The sequence below is a fragment of the Adiantum capillus-veneris genome, chromosome 3 (genome assembly GCF_014529385.1).
Source record: "Adiantum capillus-veneris isolate H3 chromosome 3, ASM1452938v2, whole genome shotgun sequence".
NCBI classification, from domain to species: domain Eukaryota; kingdom Viridiplantae; phylum Streptophyta; class Polypodiopsida; order Polypodiales; family Pteridaceae; genus Adiantum; species Adiantum capillus-veneris.
This window is the reverse complement of record NC_140933.1, coordinates 59,640,635-59,664,343: the sequence shown is the minus strand read 5'-3', so window position 1 is coordinate 59,664,343 and position 23,709 is coordinate 59,640,635. Positions and strand designations below refer to the sequence as shown.

Here is a 23,709-nt window from a genome sequence, read left to right as displayed (position 1 = left end):
AGGTGTGCGCATGGATGCAGCAGGGTGACAACTATGCACTGGGAGGTCACTTTTTGGCCTGTTTGGGGTCCGTTTGAGGTCATCTAAAAGGCCAAGGGTGCCAAACTAAAAAAGCTAAGTGTGGAAACTGAAAAACAAGAGAGAAGACCAGAAAAAACATGGAGAAGAGAGGAGGAACAGCCGCAGCTGTGTTTTTGCTCATTTTGGAGTCTGTTTTGGCCGTAAACTGCTCATCCGAGGTCGGATTTGAGCACTTTGACATTGTAGATTGGGATTTTGGGCCATTCGGGACGCGATGGCGCTGTCCATTTTGCCAAATTCCTCCCTCTTTTTTTGCTGTTTTGGCTGTGTAAGTTTCTCCTATGAGCGAAGCTTCCGCTCCAATTTGTGATTGTATCTGGTATCTTTTACCCATATTGTGTGAGCTGTTTGCCCCATTGGTGTTGGCCCAAGCTCATTTGTATCTAAACATCAGAAATTCTCCTCTTTTGAGCTGAGTTTTTTGGGTGTGTGTGTGTGTGTGTGTGTCTGTGTGGAGTGGACAAGTGGATAGTCTCTCTCCTCTCACTCCAGAGGTGTGTTCCCTGTCTCGGCCAGGTGTGTTGTGTAAGCCGAGTGGTGCCCCATAGTGTGTGTGTGTGTATCTTCCCAAGAGTGTGTGTCGGGTCGTTATAGAGGCGCTGTGTGTGTTTTCATCCCGCTCACAACGTTTTTGTTTTTCTTTCTTAAAAAAATTTACACAATAATGTTTTCTAAATTGCAATCTATTCTACAACAAAATAAAAATATTCTCATCAAATGACCTATGATAATCAATAAAAGGTAGGATGACAGGGTTTGGTGATGCGAGAATTTCTCCTACTCTTTGGGCACCAAACATGAACACCATACGTTGTTGAAAATGGATTTTTCTACTAATTGCAATGTTTATTCTAATGTGCGGAGTGAAATGAAAGGGGAAAACCTCTATTCTTGGGCCATTATCCATTGTCTATGCATGACCTTATGCTTAAAACAAAACAAAAATATAGACGTCCAAACTAAGGTCGTACCTAATGAAAGGCAAAATAAAAGGATTTACTGATGCGTTTATCTCTGCCAACCTAAGAGGACCTAAAATTCTACGAATTACACGTTGAAATTGCAACTTAGTACTAACAATTATGTGTACCTTTTGCCTTGCAATGGGAATGAAGGGATCATACAAATTCTCGTGATTCATGCAAGCTACTTGATTATGGTAAAGGTTGAGCCTACACAAAACATACACAAGACGTCCTCAGTGGGGGCACCAATTTGAGGCGGTCCGGGGCGGGAAACAAGAAGAGCGGCCTCTAAACACCCTTCGAGGTGCTCGTGCTGCTCAAATGGGGCTGGGGAAAGCACAATCAGAGACAACAACAACCCACAGCCAGAAACCAAACAAGAAAAGGGGCACCACCTATTTGTAGATGCGAACTAGGACGCACATGATATCTACTTGTACTCAAACCCACAAAGAGAGGGGAATGCAAGATAGCCACACACACCAAACAAAAACATTCACCACGCTAGAGTGAGGTAAAGCGCACAAATCAACTTGAGCAACTCATTCTTAGCCTTAAAGACTAGATGCACACAAAGCTTGATGAGAAATAGAGAGACAACACAAAACTTGACCTTGTTGCCAATACACAAATTGTCTTAGGGTCACCGGAGCCCTCTCAATGAGCACCCTCTTACAATTGACCTTTTAGGCAAATAATTCAACAAGCCCTCAAACCACCAAGCATGAAATGGCACAACAAACTTCAAGGACAATATACCTTCAACCACCTGATGAGCCAACTTATCAAGTCAATTTGGAGAAAAGAGTCGTAGTTGCATCATACAATTGCACCCAAAACTATGAATCTTATTTATGGACAAGAGTAGGCTACAAGTGTGATTGCAGAGTATAATATCACTCCACTCCTCTAAATGGCATAACTAACTTCAAGCTTCTCCATGCACCTATGTGTAGTGATGGAATAGAGCACTCACAATGCACACACTCTACACAACTAGGCTTGAAGAGTGGTGTGTTATGTGTTGAGAATGGTGTGGTGTAGTGTGATCATGTGATGATTTACAAGGGAGAGAAGGGCTCTATTTATAGGTTTTAGAAGCCCCGATTAGGATTAGGCCTAATCAAGTTTATTTGAAGGAATAAAAGATTATGCATATTTTTATTTATTTTTAATGAGGGTGGGTCTCTCTTGTCCTTTGAGTCACATGGATGTGGGCTCAAGGGAAGAGAATTATTGAGGATGAAAGGAGAGAGGATTGAGTGAATAATTTGGGAGTGCCTACTCTAGTAGAGGGTGCATTTTACAATAAGGTTAGTGGTTAGTAGTTAGTAATTATCACTACAAAATATTTACAAAATCATTCACCAAATGGTGAGATATATGATGAGAAAAGTTAGAGAAGGGATGAGCTTGTAAAGAGAGGTTGAAGCTTTGGAGAAGTTGACATTCACCTCTTTACAGCACCGGAAGAAAAAGCAGTCAGCATGGCGAAGTAGGGCGTGTCGATGAAGCTATGTTATCTTCAAACCTTGGAAAATTCATGATAAAAGCCTTCATTTGAAGAGGTTATCCTTGGATTTTTGCTATTTTTTTGAAGTTCTTTACAAAGTTGAAGAGAGTATGGTAATATGGATATATATGTAGAGAGAAAGGGGGACACAAAGGGTGTAGAAATGGAGGATGAAGGCTATGGAGGTGTGAAAGATGTGGCAATGGTGAAGAAGGTGAATTAGGACATGGGAGTTGTAGGTTTGGGAGTGGGAAGGAGAGGGAGGAGTGTTTGTGAAAGAGGAAAATGATAAAGTGGAAGAGGGAGTGTGGCTGCATAGCATGGGCAAACTGGGGTCCACCAATAAAATCATAGCTCACAGATCGTAGCTCAAAAAAATATGAAAAACTTTGAGGTGAAATTTCAGCTCACGAGCTACAACTTTTGTTTGTATCACCTTTTCAAATTCGGGGAGCATTTGATTTTTAGAAATTCAGCAAAACCGACTATTTTTTCCACTGCACAAGGTCCTTGTGAGGTCTTTCTTTGGATAATTCTTTTGAATACCTCCAAGAGTGAGCTCCCCATGGTGCATGCATGTATTCCGCATACCCTTGACCTTATTTGGTAGGTCTACAATTGAAGATATTGTTGAGATCATGATATAAATGAATAGTACAACTAATAAAATCAAATATTGAGGGGTCTAAAAAATATGTACATGTCAAATATAAATAATACAGGTGGAAAAAATATAAAGGGGTCAAAATAAATCTCTCTCATTATAAGTCTACCATAAAAAGATGAATATTTTTGGTGGTCTAATTTATGAGAGTAATAAAGAATAGATGTAGGAAGGAAAAAATCACAATAGTGAAAAAAATATACACATAAATAGAACTAGTTTTTTTTGGATTTTTGTTGGGATGGAGTTACACCAAAAATAAGAGAAGCTTGCATGAAATTATTTTTTATATGGAATAAAGAGTATGCAAAATGGTAAGAAAAAATATGGTAATGGTGAGTCAATGTACATAGCATAAATAACACACCATAGGTAGAAATATTTAAATAAATACCAAAATAATTATGAAAAATTCTTTTATTTAGGCCCTATATAAAATGAAATATTTACACACAAATGGGCTATAATATACTTATATTTTATATATATATATATATTTATATATTTGGCTCAACTAACCTAGTGACTAGCTAATTGAGGATTTTAAAGAAGATATGAGAAAAGTCCCCTAACTCACACACGCCTATGTTCAGTGAAATGGTAGGCATAGCCACAGTGTTTGAGTGATTTGATAGGGTGACGTAGCTTACTATGGCAATTTTGGAAAGCCGAAAAAACGCCTATCACTAGTATTGCAAGGAACAAAACATGGGAACTTGTTCCATTGCCAAAAGGTAGGAAAGCTTGGCCTTGTAAATGGGTTTACAAGAAGAAGATTGCATCCAATGTTGAGAATTACAAAGGTCGTTTAGTGGACAAAGGTTTCAAGCAAGAATATGGCGTAGATTTCCATGAAATCTTTTCTCCAGTGGTCAAGATGACGACACTAAGAGTGTTGCTTGCTTTGGTTTCCACGGAAGATATGGAGCTTGATCAAATGGATGTCATTACAACTTTCTTACATGGTGATCTCGAGGAAGAGATTTATATGCAGTAACCTGAAGGGTTTGTGCTCAAGGGCAAGGAACATTTGGTCTGTAAGCTTCTGAAAAGTCTCTGTGGCTTGAGGCAATCGTTCAGAAAATGGTATCAAAATTTTGATGCATTTATGCGTTCCCTAGGCTATAAGAGCAGTAATGAGGATCCATGTCTTTACGTGAAAAGACAACCGAATGGACAGCTTATTATGCTTATCCTTTATGTAGATAACATGCTTATTGCTGGTCATTCTAAGAAGGACATTGCTGACTTGAAAACCAAGCTGAAAAGTCAATTCGACATGAAAGATTTAAGTGAAGCCAATCACATTTTGGGTATGTGCATTACTCGTGATCGTAAGAAGAGGTTGTTGTACCTTTCTCAAATAGAGTATGTGCACAAGGTTCTTGATCATTTCAACATGCAGAAGGGGAAGGCCTTGAGTACTCCATTGCTTGCATATTTGAAACTTAGCAAGAACGATTGTCCCAAATCTGCTGAGGAAAAAGCTGCGATGTCTAAAATTCCTTATGCTTCAGCTTGTGGTAGTCTCATGTATGCCATGGTGGCTACAAGACCTGACATTGCACATGCAGTGGGAGTTGTCAGCAAATTTATGTCTAACCCTGGTAAAAAGCATTGGGATGCTGTCAAGTCGATTCTCAGATACTTGAGTGGCACTGCAGATAGACAATTATGCTATGGTCGTGGAGAGTCATCCATTCAGGGATTTGTAGACAGTGACTATGAAGGCTGTGTTGACAATTCGTAAATCAACAAAATAGGTTGGATTTACACATTTGCTGGTTTTGCTATTTCTTGGAGATTTGTTCTTCAAGATTGTACATCCATTTTTACCACAGAGGCAGAGTATGTTGTATTGAGTGAAGCATGAGAAGAAGCTATTTGGCTTGCTCGCCTAGTGAAAGATCTTGGATTGAAGCAGTGTATACCAGTTCTTCATTGTGACATTCAGGGTGGTATTGCCTTGGTTAACAATCTAGTGTTTCATTCTAGAACGAAACACATTGATGTGCATTATCACTTCAGACGTGAATGCCTGGCAAACAAGAGCCTTGATTTAGTGAAGATTCCTACGTCAAAGAACACAGCGGATGCACTCACTAAGAGTCTCTCCAGCCATTAGTTTCAGCACTGTCATGAGTTGATGGGCATTGGGTGAAGAGTGGTTGTCTTCCATTCTTATAGTCTCTCACATTGGCCATCAAGTGGGAGAATGTTAGGTTTAATGGCCATGTGGTCGACCGCCCATCACTAACTGTCAATAACCCTAAGTGTACAACTATACACTTGTGTGAGCCACTAACACTAAGTACAATGTGTATTGTGCCTTAGTGTAAATAGAAAGAGAAGAAAGAAAGGGGGCACACAGTACGTGGCTCTCCCCCTTCAACCTGTGTGTGTATGGCTATGGTGGTGTGTGTGTGAGTGTGTGCATGCGTATTCTTCTTCCGTTGTGCTCCCAGCTCCTCCCCTCAGCATGCTCCTCAACCCTCAACTGTGATGGAGATGATGAAGGATATTTTAGATGCATGGACGACTTATCCATCCACTTACAAGGCGGGATTTAAGAAATCTATACCTCCTAAACATGGCTAGACATTACCTACTACATAGGAAATCACTTCCGGAGCAACTTATTGAGCTCTGAGCTTGTTTAAGTGAAGGGATTTGTAGGCCTTGAGCTTTGAAGTTTGAATCTTCATAGACTCATGGAGGCGGCTACACATGTAAATGAGGTTTTGTTGTTTGTATAGACGAGGGGTTCACTTTTACCATTGTCAATGTACCCATTTATAAATTGGCTAATGGCTTTCTATATGCTGGCTGGGGGGAGGGGGGGGGGGGTTTTGAGATTTGAGGGTTATTTTGGGAATTTCCACAAATTAGAGGGGTATTTTGGTAATTTTCTCATTAGAGAGAGAGAGAGAGAGAGAGAGAGAGAGAGAGAGAGAGAGAGAGAGAGAGAGAGAGAGAGAGAGAGAGAGGCTAACAACCATGTGTGTAGGCCGCAAGCGAGGGGGAGAGCGCCGTGTCACCAAATTAAAACGGAGGGGAGAATTTGTCGAAGATGCTGTCGCTTGTTATGGGGTGAAGGGAAACACTAATCGGTGATGCATTGCATGTGGCAAGGTGGTGTGCCACCATGTGGGAGCATAACATTGTGCGGCTAACGGTGCTTGTCTCTCTTAGCCGGCGCACATGCGAAGGGTCCCGGTGGGGTCTCGGTGGCTTGCCCGTAGGGGAGAGTACATTGGGACAGCATCCAACAAAGAAACTAAATTTCTTTACTGGTGTGAGGTATGTGTGCACAATTGTAAGAAAATCGGGGGTGAAGTTGCCGTTTTTGGCCCACTAAAGGCCTTAGTACACTATGGGTGACGGTCGTTCAATTTTCATTGCTTGACAAGTGTTCCAAGGGGCCTTGAAAGTCTTGTGAATAGAAAGACATCATAGGCTTACAAGAACCTGTGTGCGAGATCTTCACTAGTCCCTTGGCACCATTCCATAATATCTAGAAGGCCATGAACTTTTGCGTCTTTGATAACGACCTTTCTGTGGCTAGTTTCTCAGTGATTATATTGAGGAGCTTATATATGTGATAGGTAAAGGTCACCACTCGGATGACTATCTCAGGGAAACCTGGGGCATTCGGATGAGTTCTTGATAATAACTTGTCAGCTTGAATTTGATGTAATTCTGGAGTTTCAAGGCTCGACAAGAGCTTGAGGGTGAAGGTTGTAATTTTCTCTACGACATTATAATACAATCACTCACAATTGTGAGTTTTGAAAAAAAAAAACAAAGACATCATAGTCTTCTAAATGCTATTTTCCATAGTTGTTTATCTTTTTGGATTAAAAAGTGTATTCATAAGAGTTTGATCCCATGATATGAGGTACTGATAATAGGTCCTTTCATTAACAAACTTCATAAAACTTCATTTCACTATCTCGTTTTATTATTTATTCAATATATATTTTCTTATGAAAAAAGCACTAAAATATTTTTTGTGTTGTAAATTTAAATTTTATTGTTTTTTTTAAACTTCTTTCTCATTTTATTTTATTTCAAACTGTTGATATGCAATGTGCACCTTTCACATTATTTAAGTGGGGCTCTTTGTTATATATAAACTACTTGTGATTATATATGTATAATAGATCATACAATTTTATATATAAATAAAACAAAAATTCCATGTGATTATAAGCACATATTTAAACTTACTTTCTCTCGTCTCCCCTTAACTTAGCATGCCTTCGTGCCTCCTCACCTTGTTTTAATGGAAGGTAGGCAACGTGGGGACATCAGATTGGCAACGCAGGCTTTGGAAAAAATAAGCGACATGGACACTTGGCTCTCTCTTCCGCCCCCTCCCGACGACTTGTGGGTGGCATGCGGACTCCTTTCTGTCCTACCTCTACAACCTTCTCGAGTGTCAAAACCTCTCTCTCTCTCTCTCTCTCTCTTATGCCCTCGATGCAGGGTGTTAATCAAACCCCTCCCTCCGCAATCAATTCATAGGAGAGGTCTCTCTCTCTCTCTCTCTCTCTCTCTCTCTCTCTCTCTCTCTCTCTCTCTCTCTCTCTCTCTTTGAGAAAACAACCTAAGTCTACTCCACAGATGTTCGACGCTATAGGCCAACTCCTATTGCTTGGAGGTCATGGATATGGAGCGTTCAAAGCCATGCACAGTGAGGCTGAGACAGGAGCCGTACCGAGGGGTTGAGGACGGGGATAAGGGAACCGCTCCGTACGTGTGAGAGGCAAGCACAAGAAGGTGATGGGGGGAAGAGGTGAAGATGGATGGCATAGCAGAGTCTCTCTCTCTCTCTCTCTCTCTCTCTCTCTCTCTCTCTCTCTCTGCGCGCTCGTGGGTAGAGCCCATGAATTTTTGGTGGGGTGAGGGTGCGGGAATAAAGGGGAGGACCTCGAAAAAAGAAATGACTTTCTTTTTGAGTAAGCTACTATGTGCCCTAGATTTTGCAAAAGGATGCATTAGTTGGAATCTTTTGAAGATGCCCTGAAGGTAAAGGTGCATGACGGCGTACGACGATAGAAGGAGTAGAAAGAAGCGAGCTGAAAGGGGCCCTGTGGCGTCAAGGCAAGGGGCACAGGCAGGCGCCAGCTAAGAGCGAGGCAGACCATGAAGAGCTCCAGACGTGAAGGGACAAGACAGACGCAATTACTTTTCCAGACGTGAAGGGACAGGACAGACGCATTTACTTTTTTTATATACATAAGGGTTCAAGACTAAGACACCGAGCCGTTCCGGTTGGGATGGTTAGAGTAAAGATTAGTTTACTCTGTCGACGCCTGAGTTTAACTCCTTATAATGAGAGGAGCTTTTGCTCCAAAATGAGGAGAATGAAATAAATCTCAAAGGGTATCTGCACAAGATTCTAGGCAATATATTAATGACGCAACCACCAGTACCTTGGTGCCAACGATTCTTTTTGAGTAAGCTAGTATGTGCCAACGATTTTTAAAAAAATCGTTGTAACACGAATCTGAGGTGATGCCCTATCTGTTAATCAAAAGTGAAGCAGAGAAAGCCTTTTGTCAACGCGTGGGCAACAACTGGGATGCATTGGGAACGCAGTCGTCGACACCAGCAAGGCAAAGGGAGCGGAGCGAGCAGTTGCGGAGATTGTGAGCAGGTTGAGCATGAGCGCATGGGGGCAGAGATATATTTTTATGTAAGATGAAGGAAGGCTTGAGCTGCAGCGTGCTCATATGTTTGGATGGCTTGAGTAGCATCAGATCGAGCTTTCATTATGTCATGTTCAAAGTTCGAGTCTAGGCATCTCCATTTTGATGGGTAACAATGAAGGGAGACCTTGTGCGGAATGGCATCCGGATAGATTCTAGCTTATAAATTGAAGAACCTACCAGTATGTACCAATATGACACTAGTATGTACCAATATGACACTAGTATGAGGAGTGTATATGTGAGGCTAGAATGGCACATGTCTAATTTTTCCTTTTCCAACAAAAACGTCACAATTTTGTAGTAAACCTCGCTCTAACATCGAAACATTGCTAGGAATAAGGACACCCAAATTGGGCGCTTCATATAAGTCCTAATATTTTAAAAAAGGGGCGATTTCAAGGCGTAAGTGGAGGCGCCAAGTGCAATTGCATGCTAGGAAGTAGGGGGGGGGGGGGCGGGGGGGGGGACCCCTTGTATTGCAAGAAAATTTGGATTATTGCAACCCTTTGTTGTACAAGTGATGAAATCACGTGGCCCGCCCATAGTGCAAAATAAAGCAAGGTTCATTTCACAAGTGTTTATATATTTACAACCTATGCAACTACACAACGATTTACCAATATCTTGCAGTTTTAAATGTTGCAAAATTCAGACAACTAGAGTGCTTCGTTAGCTATGTTAGATCGAATTGAGATCGAACAAAATATTGGAAACTGAGAGAGAGAGAGAGAGAGAGAGAGAGAGAGAGAGAGAGAGAGAGAGATTTCATGAAAGAGTGTTAGATTTTTTTACCTGAGAGTGTTTGGGATACCGATCGTCGTGGTTCAGTGGTGTACCTCCACAAAAATTGGCTACTGATCGTAATGCTTCAAAGGGGTACCTCGCCAAAAACCACAAGGAGTGTTAAGAGTTTTGTCAAGCTCAATGTTCATGATCATACAAGATGTCAATCTCATTGTTTGTTGTTCTATTTTTTATGTTAAAAAAAAAAAGAAAACATGCAAGTCTCCTTGCATGGGACAGTTTGCACAATCTTTCCCAATTTTTATAATACGAGGGAACGTGCCATTCCCACGGCAGCGTGCAACTTTCAATACGTTCGTTAACTGCGTTCTCAGTGTCAAAAATCAAAAAATGATAATGCTTACTCACCACGAGATTGAATGTCTATCGCTAGTGGACTTCCTTCATCAATGATGTTGGGCATCTCCTGCACTTAACCCGCTACAAGAGACGACACCACAAGGAGGATACCCTTCAAGAAGTTTTTGTGCTATTGTGAGGACACCACATTTTGTATACATATCGATCAAACCACCACCAAGCATGAAATTGTACTCCCAACAAACGTTGACTAGCGATCATTTCGTGAATTCTAATATCTATGGCTACATACGTGATTGCATCTATTGACCCGCACGCCTTCCAGATTCCTGCGTAGGCGTAGTTGATTGCATCTGGATAGAGACCCTTTCTGCAATCTTGTGGCGGCATTCCGCACAGGAAGGTCCTCGGGGGCTTTTCATGCATTCTGAAGATCACCATATGTGACGTACACATAGTCCCAGGCAAAGCCAAGCACAACTTCTTTCCTGTATCGCTCATTGGCCTTGCTCTTGTTGCGCACATCCCATAGTGAGTGGATTAAAGGAGTCCACACTACAGATAGAAATATGAAAATAGCCTAGAGCTTTCTGGGCTTGCTCTTGCAGTGCGTATCCCGCTACCAATGCATTGAAAGAGACACCATTCCCATCATTTAATGCATTCGACAAGCAATATTTCGGGCAAAATGGTCATGAAGAACATGCCCATGTCATATTGCATCTTTGAAATTAATTTCAAAGCTTCCTCACCTGCTCTTGCTTGACATAGCTAGATATAAAAGAACTCCAAGAGACTTCGGTTGGTGAGAAACCATCACTTTTCTGAAGCGCAACACACGTGTCATAATTATCGACCAAGATTGTGCCAAGCGCAACATCTTTTTTTAACAACCTCTGAACAACAATAAAAAGCTCATCTTTTGTGTCCGTATCAGCCTCTTGCATAGAGACACATGCTTGCAATCTAGACACGTAGGTGAAACCATATGGAGAGAGGCCCACATTGGCATCTTGTGTACAAACTTATGCCTTCAAGATGCACGCGTATGTGATTGCATCTGGAAAGAGTCCCTCACTTCAGATCCGCTGGAAAACATATCAACCAAGGCATTGCCAAGCACGGCAATTTTTTGCAACAACTACTATTAAAGAGAATTTTCAAGCCCATATCGACATCTTAAGTACTACAGCCACAAGCCTTCAAGATGCATGCGTGTGTGATTCCATCCGGAGAGAGGCCCCCACTTTGCATCCCCTGAAAACAATTGAGAGCTTTTTGGCCCTGCTCCTGTTGCGTGTATCCCGCAATCAATGTACTCCAAGAGACGACATTCGGGTGAGAGATCCCACAACCAGTGCATTCCCATACTTTGCATCCCTTGAAAATATCCTAGAGCTTTTTGGGACTGCTTCACTTATGCACATCCCGCAATCAGTGCATTCCAAGAGACAATATTCTGGTTAGGAAGCTCCTCAAGCACTTTTTGTGCTTTCTCAAGCTCAGAACATTTGGCATACATCTCGACCAACACAGTCCTAAGCATGACGTCTTTTCTCAACAGCCTCTAGAGCCACTCTTCTTGTGCACATCCCGCAAACAATGTTGGCAGACAGGAAGCTCATCAAGCACTTTTTGGTATACGTTGGAGAGGGGAAACGCGGAACACACCCGACACACACGCAATGGCCCCTATATAGCTCAGGGTATTCACAGCACCCTGTCCTCTCGAAAACACCTTCAAAAAAGACGATTCACACTAGCAGAGCCTCGCCTGCACTTCACCGAATGCACAAACCCTCTGCACAATCCTCGGACAGCGATCACACCGATCTTGCCTGCTTCCAGCTCTTCCACAAATCGACACCTCTCTCTCTTTCTCTCTCACACACGCAGGGGACCCGGGGGACGCACACGCTCACACACACTGGCATCACACACCTTAGAGACGAGCAAAGAAGAAAGGGGGGAAGGGAGGAAAGACCACACCAAAAAAATCGGCAATGACAGCTTCTTTACACACCATGTACAAAACTCATGTGGCCTGCTCTAGGTCGCGCCATGGCCATCACCAATCCATACAGAGGGGCACACACCTCCCTCGCGGACGAAGTGGATGTTCCCGTCAAGGCATGCACTCGAATTTGCCAAAATGGGTTCTCTCGGTCACACTGCATGGGAACTTCATTGTAGCGATTCCAAATTTCTGCTTTCATCCACCACTCGATGCCACGCTAGCCCCGGACAATGTGTCCGAAAATGAAAAAACACTTTTGATCTTTTTTTATCACGATTGCCTGCCACCTGGATGTGCGTATTGTGATACCCATGAATCTGATCAGTGATCCGCAAGTTTTGACTGACGCCCCACATTGCATGCGATTTTCCAAAACCCGAGCGAGATCAAAAAACTCCTATCGACGCGCCTACCAACATGGCCCGGTGAGCACATACGTGACCCCTAACAAATATTCCTCAGGCCATAACTTGTCCGTTTGAGCTCCGAATGACGAACCGAAAAGACCGGCATGATCAACAGCTCAAGCTTTACACGTGTATCCATTGATCCCATTTTTCACCACTTGTCTGTTACTTGCTTGGCCCGTCGGGACCTACAAATCATTCCATCTTCGGACAATCATAACTTTCACACCGGGACTCTGTTTGGCGAGCCGTCTGGACGAGATTCTAGAGCATCTTGAACATCACATTTCGCGACACATTTCTTGCATTTTGAACACCTTGACTTGCCGTCATCATTATCCCACTTTGGAGGCCCCCCTGGCCTAAATAACCCCTTTAAGCACGCATTTCCATTGCCACTGTCCTGCTGAGGTCTCCCACACTGGTTTTAGCCCTTTGCCATGCACCTACCAGCATACACATCATTGCATTGCACACTTCCTAGCACATACCAACTTTGGTTGCACCAGCATTGCCCACCCCCTTGTTGAACATTCATGTTCAACCATAAACAGGCTTATTGCACTAAAAAAAACTGCCACACCAAAACAAACTCTTGGCACACCACAAAACCACCTAACATATGTACAAAACTTGGCATCTGTCACCTGCCACATTTGTTCATGCGGGTTGCCCAGCCTCCTGCTTTACCTGCCATATCCACCTGGATCAAACACCTAGCATTGATCTCGTCCATCCACCTGTAACATGCTCGCATAGTGCCGCACCAAGGCATCTAGCCAACAATCCACATAAGTTGTTCTCGCCATGCTTCCATTGCTCCAAGCATCCATAGGCACACTGTCCACTTCCAAAAAAACACCACCAAAAGCATCACCACTCTCCGAGTGCACATCATCATTCACATTGAACATACCATGCCCTCCCTCCCAACCATATAAAGCGAGATCCTCTTCAAGAAAATCTTGTACTTGCTCGACAACCCACTGCACAGCTGCGTTTATCAGAATCCCCTTTAACCACCATACGAAAACTTCCTTTGACAACTTGAACAAGTCCACACCCTTGGACTTTTCTTCATGTTCAAAAGAACCACTCCGCTTAGCGGGCAACGCTTTCAACACAGGCACCCCGGTCACCATCACTTCCATACTCACCTCCGTACATGCCTTTGTCGATACCACCATAGCAACAGAATTTTGTTCTCCCAAAGAAACCGCCAGCTGTAGAGGGACATACCCTCGTATCACCTGCATTCTGGTTAAAGCTTTCCCAGCAAGCACTTGTGTCTCTTCATCCATCTCACCCACCGGGTCATCAAACCCCCAGTCAGTTTTATCTTCAATGCATTCCTGGCCAAAAGAACCTGCATCCAAGGCACTACCTGTGAAATCGATAGGCGATTGCAGCTGCTCTTCCCTTCGACAGGTATCCGATGCCTCTCCCTTGCCATCTTCTTCAACCTGTTCTTCTTTCTTAGCCACAACAACACTCTCCTTCTTGGGAAACCCTTGTATATGTTGTATAATCAAAGCACCTTCCACAGCTACCTTGATGAGCATCGTCATTAGCATGGTGCCACACAACACCCTCACCTGCATATCTCCATTTCCAAGCTTTGATGCTATCACCTGCTCATCCTTTATAGTGGCAACCACCACATCCTTATGCATATACAAAGATAACTTTACCTTTACTGGCACCGACTCTTTGGATTCTGCCTCGCAACTTGTATCTCTATCCTCCTCGCTTGTTTCCCAAAAGCTTGAGCTTGTAGCCTCATCATCTTCACCATAGGCCAATTCGGCACCTGCATCATCATCCTCTAGCTTCTCCACAAAAGTTGGACCATCATCCTGCCCACTTTCATCATCCAACCCCAACCTTTCTGCACCTACCATTTGGCCACGATCTGTTACCCTTTCATACAAGCACTCCACAAGAACAGGCTCCACCTCGTCATGTTGCACTGGACACTTGGCATCTGCTAACTCTTCTACACACAAGCTCTCTTCAATAGAAGGCTCATCTTTGTTGACAAGCTCCTCCACAATCGGCATAGACGCTTCACCAATAGGTAATTCCCAAGGAACATAGTCAATCATAGGTCTTACCCTAACAGCCTCCACACTTTGGATCATTGGCACCATCCTCGACGGGCCCATAGAACAAACTGCTGCTTCAACATACACACAATCTGCAGGCTTTAACAAGCCTAACTCCAGCTTTCTTTTCGTTTTCCTGCTCTTCACCCTGGCAACTCTAACTGCCTCGGCATAAGTCTTTGGCTCTCCATCATCCACCTGATCTTGAACTCGAGGACATAGGCAAGCTAGGAATTTCTCCAGCTTGAAACCATCCGCATTGACCACTTGGGTGGCAACAACCAGATCACTCCAACAAGCTTCAAAATTACTGACAAAAGCATCAAAATAATCACGTACTTCTTGTCGTAGCTCTTTAATCTTTGTATCCGCTTCAGTAGCCGTTACCACCTTGCAAAACTTGCAAAGAAACTGCTCTTGAAAACCAACCCAATCCTGCTTGTTTGCAGCTTCTAAACCATCGAACCAGGCTTTTGATTTACCTCGCAGCACCAACGGCAGTGTCGATAGCTTTTCTTCATCACTCCACATTTGCAATGAGAGCATAAATAACTCGAAATTTGCCAGCCATTCATCCGCATCTTCATCACCATTGAAAATCGGACCAACACTCTGCCACATTTTTGCTCACAAACACATCACTAGGGAGCAATCAATGTGCTCCTCAGTGACAATGTACAAAACTCATGTGGCCTGCTCTAGGTCGCGCCATGGCCATCACCAATCCATACATAGGGGCACACACCTCCCTCGCCACTCGACTCCGTCGGCACATGCCTTGACGGGAACATCCACTTCTATCTTCGTCCGCATAACAACTCTTCCTCATGGAAGCCCTCGTTGGCTCCTTTTTTTGCAAGGCATTTGCTCTTTTGAACTCTTTCACGATGATTCGCCCTTCAAGCCGGCTTCGATTGCCGAGCGCACAAAAAAAAACCCTCCTCCTCCAAGCCTTCAGGCTTTCGCTGCTTCACGGACCACCCATGCCGGCTCCGACCATCGCTGCACCCTTGCCTCACCTCTTTCTCTTTTTTTTCTGAAGGCCAAGAAAGAGTTTCTTTTTTTGGCAATGGCACCTCTCCTCAAGCCTTCCCTTCCTTTTATTTTTTTTGGCCCTCCTCTTGTAAGCTTACCCTTTTTGCCCTTTTTCCAAGTCCAGCCTTCCTTTTTTTCCCTTGAATTTACAAACAAGGGGCTCTTAGCACCTAATTTGCGCGCTGTCGGTGCCCCATGCACTCGAATTCGCCAAAATGGGTTCTCTCGATCACATTGCATGGGAACTTTACTATAGCGATTCCAAATTTCTGCTTTCATCCACCACTCGATGCCACGCTAGCCCCGGACAATGCGTCCGAAAATGAAAAAACACTTTTGATCTTTTTTTATCACGATTGCTTGCCACCCGGATGTGCGTATTGTGATGCCCATGAATCTGATCAGTGATCCGCAAGTTTTGACTGACGCCCCATGTTGCATGGGATTTTCCAGAACTCGAGCGAGATCAAAAAACTCTTATCGACGCGCCTACCAACATGGCCCGGTGAGCACATACCTGACCCCCGACAAATATTCCTCAGGCCATAACTTGCCCGTTTGAGCTCCGAATGACGAACCGAAAAGACCAGCATGATCGACAGCTCGAGCTTTACACGTGTATCCATTGATCCCATTTTTCGCCACCTGTCTGTACCTGCTCTGCTCGTCGGGACCTGCAAAGCATTCCATCTTCGGACAATCATAACTTTCACACCGGGACTCTGTTTGGCGAGCCATCTGGACGAGCTTCTAGAGCATCTTGAACATCACATTTCGTGACATATTTCTCGCATTTTGAACACCTTGACTTGCCGTCATCATTATCCCACTTTGGAGGCCCCCCTGGCCTAAAAAACCCCTTTAAGCACGCATTTCCGTTGCCACTGTCCGGCTGAGGTCTCCCACACTGGTTTTAGCCCTTTGCCATGCACCTACCAGCATACACATCATTGCATTGCACACTTCCTAGCACATACCAACTTTGGTTGCACCAATGTATTGACCAAGATAGTGCCAAACACTTCATATTTTTTCAATAGCCTGTGATTAACAATATAATTATGAATTTTTGTGGCAATATCAACATCTTGCATAGAGCCACATGCCTTCAAGATGCATGCGTAGATGATTGCATTTGGAGAGAGGGCCTCGCTTCCCATACATATCGATCAAGGCAGTGCCAAGCACGACACCTCTTTTGAAGAGCCTTTGACTAACAATGTAGTTGTGAATTCTTGTGCCCATATCAGTATCTTGCGTAGAGCCACATCCTTCAAGATGCATGCATAGGTGATTCCATTTGCAGAGAGGCCCTTGAGCACTCGCTTCACATATATATATATGGACCAAGACAGTACTGCTCTTGTTGTGCACCTTCCGCAATCAGTGCATTCCAAGAGGCCACATATGCTGAAAACAGACAGGAGATTTTTGGCCATGACACTAGGGAAAATCTTGCAATCAGTGCATTCCAAGAGTCCATACTCCGCACAAGAAGCTCCTCGAGAACTTGTGAGAGCCACATACCCAAAATGTAAGCATGGCCTTCAAGACGAAAGTATAGGTGATTGAGTTTATGGAGATACACTTGCATTGCATTTGCTAAAAACAGTCTCGAGCTTTCTAGCCCTGCTCTTATTGGGTGAAAGCATAGAATGGTGTCTAAATACTTGGTGTCCTTGGAAACCAAGTATGATGCTATGGATGGCACCATAGCTGGGCTTTTAAGTCAATAATTTTTAAAAGAATATAGGTAAGATAATTGACTTCACGACTCCACTACTCGGATTGAAAGACATGGAGCGGTTAGCACGTGTGGACCTCTCCCTCTCTCTCCCTTTCTCTCTCTCTCTCTCTCTCTCTCTCTCTCTCTCTCTCTCAGATGGCCTCCAATGCGCATCTCCATCTCTCTCTCTCTCTCTCTCCTACTCTCCTGTTCAGAATATGGATGATGGAGACTCCCTTCCTCTTGCTTTGGTTCCAGCTCATACCTCCTCACAAGCAGCAATGGAGCTTCTTGAACTCAACAATGCAGCACAACTGGATTTCAATTCACTATTACAATCAGGAAGTTTTGTACGACTTCATTCATTTCAAACTACTGCAGACTGTTCCAGGATGGTGGACGATGGATTTTATGATGAGGCACATGGAATAGACACCATTCATACGTAGGTGCACTCCAAGAGAAAGGCTTGTCTAAATGAGGATGAAATTATTGCAGTGAGGAAGTATGAAGCACAGGCTAAACGTGAGTACAGAAAGCGATGTCGTGCAAGAAAGAAAGTACAGCCAAGCGTCAACATTGGAGCGGAAGATTGTCATAGGGAGGACATTGATGTACACACAAAGGAAGACAAGAAGCAACATAGTAATTAAATTATTTTTCAACACATTGTGAGACAGTTGCATAGTTACGGGAAAGAAGATAAGAATGCAATTCTTCAAGGTGTTTTCAATGATGATAGAATCTTCCCATTCTGTGAAGATTTGTATCTTCTTGCAAATGGCCTTATTTTTGCACTCAAGGTCTCCTTACTTGAATTAAAGATTCCAAAATTAGCTGACGAGATGTTTTTAAAACGAAGCACATTCAGCATGCTGGTGAATGGATTACTGCATGATAATGGGAGCCAAGGTAGAGGTGTTACTCTATATAAAGTGGCAAAGCTATTAAATGTTCATCCAAGGAATTTATATTCAGCTTTGGGTAGACTTGACAGTGATCCTATGTCAAGTCGCTGAGGTTTGACTTATGCAAAAGGAAGTCTAGAAATGCTGGGTCCTTATCGGAGGAATTGAAGCAGACAATTATTATATTTTGGATAGATCACAATAGGGTGTCTCCAAACAAGAAAGATATTTGTCGGAAACGATTGGGCAGAAAACATTATCAAGAGCATCCCATACAATTACTTGATGAATCTCAGGTAAACACGTCTCATTATTACAATGAATAACTCTCAAGTGAAACATATCACTCTTATGAATAGCTACCCATTGCGTGTTATGGAGTTGTGTACATCCTACTATATGTGATATGTATCCAAGTAATGTGTCAAGATAGTCCATTGTCTCTACCTATGCTATTATGTGTGCTATATTGCACAAGTGTAGTCCAATGTCCCTGTCTATGCTATAAGTGTGCCATGTAAAAGGACTCTATTGTAGTAAGATAGCAACATGTGTGCTATACAGTAAAAGTGTGTGTAAGAATAGCACAATGTTCTTGTCTATGATATGATGTGTGGTATGTGAAAGAGCTATATTACATATTGAGACCACATGTGTGCCATATAGCGTTAGTGTGTGTAATAAGAGGCCAATGTCCCTATCTATGCTATTATGCCATAGTATTTCTTACAGTATGAGTTCTATATAGCATAGCTATGTGTAATAATAGCCCGATGGTCCTGTCTATGCTATTATGTGTGCCATGTAGTAGGACTCTATCAGAGTATGACAACATCATGTCTGCTATATAGCAATAGCACAATATACCTATCTATGGTATTATGTGTGCTATCAGATTTTATAATATTATGAGAGCACTATGTGTGCTACATAGCAGACGTTAGTGTAATAGTAGCACGGTATCCATGTCTATGCTATTATGTGTGCTATGCAGAGTGTGATATGTGTAATAATAGCACAATATCCCTGTTTATGCTCTTTTGTGTGTTATGTAGAAGAACTGTGTTATAATATGAGAGCACTATGTGTGCTATATAGAAGACGTGTGTGATGTGTGTGTAATAACAACTAAAAATCCCTATCTATGCTATTATGTGTTATATAACAAAATTGAGCATGTAATGAAAGCTGAGTTATCTATCTATGCTATTATCTGTGCTATGTAGCATAGCTATGTGTATTTATACCAATGCATCTGTAGCTATGCTATTATGTGTGATATATAGCAAAATGTAATTATAATGCATTTTTTTTCAAGCAAACAGAGTATTTCTTGAAGTTTAAAGATAGCCACCCACATGTGACAATTGGGCAAAGGTCCTTTGAGAAGCTGAAGCCTTGGTTCGTGCGAAAGTTGAAAGATCGAAATACTTGCTGTTGTGTTTATCATATCAAGCTGATGTATCTCAAAGATGCATTTAATGTTATGCACTTATCTGCTTTTGGTTTTCATGGGAGGTCATGTACATGTAAATGCAATGTTTGCAAATCAGATGGGGTGAATGCAGAATGTCTTGCCGTTAAGCACTCGTTTTCAGGGATCACGAAGTTGTGGGAATCATGTGTATGTACAAAGGCTGAGGGGGATATGTTCCATAAACACACCTGCTTGATGGGCCAATGCAAAAACTGTGGTGTGGAAAAGCTCAGCCTTTGTCCACGAGAACTTGCAGAGATGACAAAGACAGTTCCACTGCAAGTCTTCGAGGACATTAAAGTTCAAACTAAGCATGGTCTAAGTAAGAGAAAGATTTTGTCACTCAAACAGGTGGCTTTAAGTGAGCTGATAGGGAGGATAAAAGACGACATCAGAATATTCATCGAGCACAATTTCAATTACAGATGGCAGGCACATCAATACAGAGAATGTTTGAAGGTGTTTCCTTCAGATACCATTATATCTGTAGTAGACTTTGCTGAAAATTACTTGTTCAAAGAGAAAAATGAAGTACAATCCATGCATTGGCATACATATCAATGCACCATCCTTGTTCACATAACGTACATGTGTGACAATGAAGATGACAGTATTATCAAGCATATGCATTTCTACATCTCCGATGATAGGCAACATGATACGCTATTTGTCCAACATTGTTTTCTTCTTTGTGATCAGTGGCTTAAAGACCAGGGGCTGAATTTCAAGAAGCGCTGGGTGTGGTCAGATGGTGCAGTCTTGCAATTCAAGGCTGCAAGGCCATTTTACTTTGTTGCTAGATATTACCAACTAACAGGTACAGAGATGACATGGAATTTTTTGGCTCTGGCCATGGCAAGGGGGAGCATGATGGCGCTGGCGCTGTGATAAAGAGAGCCCTTACACATGAACAACTCAAGAGTAATGGAGTTGTTCTTAGGCAAGCTGCAGACGTGGTTGCATTTTTGACGAGAATAATGTCCAATGCTGCATGTAGCTCTTATGCACAATCCACTAAAGCAGGTCCTACTATAAACAGGAAATTTTGGCTAGTAAAGAGACATAAGTGGACAGGTCTAATCTATGGGGTGAGAGAGTACCAGGATCTCGATCACTCCATTGCATTTCAGGCTTTTGTTGTCATGATCCTACTCAATTAAGGACCAGGCGGCTTTCTTGTTTTTGTGATGCTTGCATGAAGGGCCATTGGAGGACTTGTTCCAGCAAATCATATGCAGGCAAGTGGACACATAAGGCATTGAAACCACTCTCTGAGGTAGCAGAAGAGAATGAGGTACCAGAAGATGAAGCTGCAATGTTTGAGGGATCTCAGGATATGCTGAGTGAGTATCTCATTGAAGGTGATAACTTTACAGTCAATGCAGACGCTGGCAATGCAGAAGGTGTAGAGTTCTTTCTTTTGAGATGTACAAAGAGAAAATGGATGACAGATTGCATCTTAAGAGATAAGTGGAAAAGCAAATGTGATAAAAACACTTATGTTGTCACAGGGTGTTATTATCAACAGCAAGAGGGGGACCCAAATCACTACACTCTACTTGATGATAGGGGAGTTACTAACCTGTACTCTCACCTTGTTCAGGCAATCAAGTTTGACATGCCTTTGGTAGATGCTACCTCAAAGACATATTATTTATCTCCGGAACTACATGAAACCATTTACAATGCCATGCCCTATGAAGCAGCATGATACCTATTTAACACGCTTATATTATGTTCTATATAGCCTTCACCATTCAGTACCTCCTTACACATGTCCATTGTGCTATGTATCACATATAACACAACCACACAGAGCACATAGCATAGAATCACACACATTTCAGATAATGAGGTTACTATTGTGAACATGTTGCACCTTGAAAAAATTTAGCCAAGATATTTGTCGGAAACGATTGGGAAGAAAACATTATCAAGAGCATCCCATTCACTTTCTTGATGAATCTCAGGTAAACATGTCTCATTCTTACAATCATCTCACTCTTATGAATAGCTACCCATTGGGTGTTATGGAGTTGTGTACATGCTACTATATGTGATATGTAGCCAAGTAATGTGTCAAGATAGTCCATTGTCTCTACCTAGGCTATTATGTGTGCTATATTGTACAAGTGTGTGTAATAATAGCCCAATGTCCCTGTCTATGCTATAAAAGGACTCTATTGTAGTAAGATAGCAACATGTGTGCTATACAGTAAAAGTGTGTGTATCACATAGCACAATGTTCCTGTCTATGATATGATGTGTGGTATGTGAAAGAGCTATATTACATATTGAGAGCACTATGTGTGCCATATAGCGTAAGTGTGTGTAATAAGAGGCCAATCTCCCTATCTATGCTATCATGTCATAGTATTTCTTGCAGTATGAGTGCTATATAGCATAACTATGTGTAATAATAGCCAGATGGTCCTGTCTATGCTATTATGTGTTCCATGTAGTAGGACTCTATCAGAGTATGACAACATCATATCAACAAAATAAAATTACATCATATCACCAAAATAAAATTACATCATTCAATCATTAAGTTTAGAGAACTTTGAACAGAAGACCATATTAGGTATTTTGGTAAAAATCTCACATTATGGGAATCTCCAAATCGACTAAATTCATGTAATTTGGGAATTTTCCACTTAAAGTGGGAAAAATTGAGGTGTGTGGTTAGTAAATAAAGTGAAAATCTCATAGGATTGTGGTGTTGATAAACACCAAAAGTCAAGAGGATGTACAACACATGGATTTGAATAATATTTATAAATTACATAAAACAAAGGAAGATACAAAAAAGATTTTGTTTACAAACTGACTAGTATAGTCACAATAGAAGCTCCACATAATTCTACTCCACATTTGATACCATATCTGAACTTTGATCCAAGTGTGGTTGATGTGCACGAGTGAGGCCTTCTTTGGCTTTTAGAGCATGCCTTTGTGGAATCTTTATTCTAGAAAATGGTCCTTCTTTGTTGGGTCTCCAGGACCAAACAATTGCATCTACAGTTTCCCACACTTGTGGGTCTTTATAGTTGACAGCCCAATAACCCTTCCAACAATTGCTGTAAGCTTGAGTATCTGTCATCCCACTTTTTCTCGCGCAAGGTGCCCAATATTGAATCAAGAGTTTTCTGTAGTTTGGTGATGTAGGCTCATTATCAATGTCAGATATAGCCATTGCAAGCCACACTGGATAGATTTCTGTGTCACTCGGAACAAGCATAAGAAAGTCACCTTGGTGCACATCAGACATAGGGTCAAACTTTTCCCTTGGCCTATCTCGTTGAGGCCCATAAAAATGATCGTTCAACTCTTCAAGGCCTAGGAATCTTTTTGCTCCTTGTTGCAAATTCATTGTAGTGCTTTGTAGGTGAGAATATTCTTGAGTTTTTGGCCAAAACATTTCATACAAGACTCCCTCTGATATGATTGCTTTTCCAATCTCTTCAATTACCTTACTCCAATAATCTATCACGGGTCTATAATATCGCGGAATACTTGAACCATTCCCTAAATTTTTCCAAAATTTTATATAGTTCTTTAGCCCCAAAATGACTTCTTCGTGGGCCTTGACATACTCCGCCATTTGTACTAGAGGTGGATCTCCATGTGGTAACATTGGCTTGCCTTCTGTGTCTGTTTTCCAAAGGCGAATACTTCCACTCCAACTTGATACACCTACATGTGCCTTATATTGCATCATTGGTGTCTCATCCTGCATAAAGAACCTGAACTGAAGCGGTTTGGAATGTCCAACAAGTATGTCTTGTCCATCACAAAGATAGCCATCACAATATTGCTTGAAATCGGGGATCTTTGTGAGAAAAAATGGAGCTGGAGATGAAGATGAGCTGTTTCGTAATGTATCCATCAAATGTGGCAAAGTATAGGTTTTTGTAACTCTCAGCTTCTCTGAAAACCTACTAAACATGGCGTCTATGTCCTCATGTGTATGCCCAACCATTAAAAATC

At 42.2% G+C, this 23,709-nt stretch overlaps 1 pseudogene; it reads right to left on the bottom strand.

The window, feature by feature from the left end:
- Nucleotides 1-17,069: 17,069 nt before the first annotated feature.
- Nucleotides 17,070-23,709, bottom strand: part of LOC147460986 (pentatricopeptide repeat-containing protein At2g39620-like) — a 204,182-nt pseudogene continuing 197,542 nt past the window's right edge.